The following is a 2,500-nucleotide window of genomic DNA, read 5'->3' on the forward strand; positions in this document are numbered from 1 at the left end:
TACTTGTGATTTTTTTTTTTTTTTATATAAGAAACTAAAACAAAGTATAACGTATTATGCGCGGACTTTTGCATGTACTCTCTCTCTCTCTCTCTCTCTCTCTCTCTCTCTCACACACACACACACACACACACACACACACACACACACACACACACACACAAGCGACTACAATTAACAGTAAATCTTGATAAGGCCAATATTATAGTCTTCCGCAAAAGAGGTCATCTTTCGACTCATGAAAAATGGTGCTATGGTGATAGAGAAATAAAAGTAACCAATTCATATGAATATTTAGGAATGTTATTCACAACTAAATTGAGTTTGACGTCAGTCTGCGTGGGATTAAGCAAATAGAAAAGGGAAAACAGGTGTCATCCAAATTATAAAATCACTCAGGAAACTACGGTCGACTGACGCACAGCTTTTCTGGAAACTTTTCGACACACAAATCGAACCAGTCTTGAACTATGGAGCGGAAATATGGGGACTCACGACAAATAATCAAATGGAAAGAGTACATACTTTCGCAATGAAGCGCTTTCTTGGTGTTCCATTACATTCATCAAACACTATAATGTATGGCGAATCTGGCAGGTACCCATTGCATATTACATCAATGGTAAAATGCATGAAATATTGGCTCAAACTTACTAGACTGCCAACATCACGATTATGTAGGCAACCATACGAGATGCTGCTGCTGAAAGAGGAGAAGGGCAAACAGAACTGGGTATTCCACATCAAGAGAACACTAACGGAACATGGATTCGGTCTCGACTGGATGTGCCAAGGAGTAGGGCACGAGAGCGGCTTTGTATCTGAATTTAAAGATAGACTTATAGCATGTTACAAACAAAACTGGCACGGAGAAATAGAGAACAATGATAGGTATAAATGGTTCTATTCATTTAAATCAATTTTTCAAACGGAGAAATATATCAAGATTGTAACAAACAAGTGACATAGAATCTGTTTTGCGAGGCTCAGATTGAGAGCACTTGGACTGAATACCAACAGAAGATGGTTCGACTCAGACGTAGCAACATCCCCTTGCCCAATGAGTGGCGAAAGCGCGGCCCAGAAGATGAAAACCATTTCATATTTGACTGCAAAAGATACGAAGAATTGCGAAAAAACTGTACCCTTTTCAATACAGCTCCAGTGCAGAGAAAAGATTTGTTTGGCATACAGAAAATGAAGATATGATACTCTCACTAGCAAAATATGTATCCGAGGCAGTAAATATGCGTAAAACGTCTACTATCGGTCCAAATACTCATTAATTAATTATAAACTTAGTATGGGTTCTATGAGGGGGAAAAGGCACAGACAAAAGGAAGGGTTACATTTGGATGGTCAATTTCGACAATGTATTTTTCTGATGTGTTACATGTTTTAATAATAATAATAATACATAGTTTTTCTATGGCGCGATATCCAACTGACACCAATGCTGCTCAAAGTTCGACAATGTATTTTTCTGTGTTACATGTTTTAATAATAATAATAATAATACATAGTTTTTCTGTGGCGCGATATCCAACAACAATGCTGCTCAAAGCGCCTTACACCATCCAGTAGACTATAAACATGCCTTTTAAAAAACACATCAACCGCTGTCTGACAATGGAAAACATCCAGTGTGTTCATATGAATGAAAAAGCACACTAAAGAGATGAATCAGATTATAAAAGCTATGAAGTAAATAAAGCTTAGATTAAAACAAAATGCATTTCATAGAACACACACACACGCACACACACACACACACACACACACACACACACACACTGTCACACACACACACACACACACACACACACACACACACACACACACATATATGTGTCCCTCCCTCACAGACACACACGCACACTCACACACACACACACACGCTGACATTAAATATCAACTGCGCTAAACACAAAATTGCATAAGCATTAAGATATTTCTTATTTTCTAGCATAGAATTCTGTTCGGACATACTAACATGCCTACACACTTACACACGCGTACCAGGGCACTGTACCCTCACAAACACATGCACGCACGCACGCACACGCGCACACACACACACACGCACACACACACGCGCGCGCGCGCGCGCGCGCCCATGAAAAAAATAACCATCACATCTAAGACCAAAACTACATAAAATACACAATGCATTAAAACAGGACTACAAAAATACTAGTACAAAGATACTTGTTTAACCGTTTCGCCCAGAACAAAAATGCTTACGGAAAATGTAAGTTTTCAGATCTGACATAAAGGAATGTAGATCAGAGGCATTCCTAAGAGATGAAGGTAGAGAGTTCCACACTTGGGGAACCTGAGCTCCGAAAGACCTATTTCCAGCGCATTTCAGATTAGTCCTTGGAACTTTAAGCAGCTTTTCAGAACTGGGTCTTAATGTTCTGTGCGATTCATATGTTTCCAATACAGAGGAGAGATACAATGGAAGAGACTTGTCAAAAGGTTTGAAGGCGAGTGTTGC

The sequence above is a fragment of the Babylonia areolata genome, chromosome 19 (assembly GCF_041734735.1).
Source record: "Babylonia areolata isolate BAREFJ2019XMU chromosome 19, ASM4173473v1, whole genome shotgun sequence".
NCBI lineage: Eukaryota > Metazoa > Mollusca > Gastropoda > Neogastropoda > Buccinidae > Babylonia > Babylonia areolata.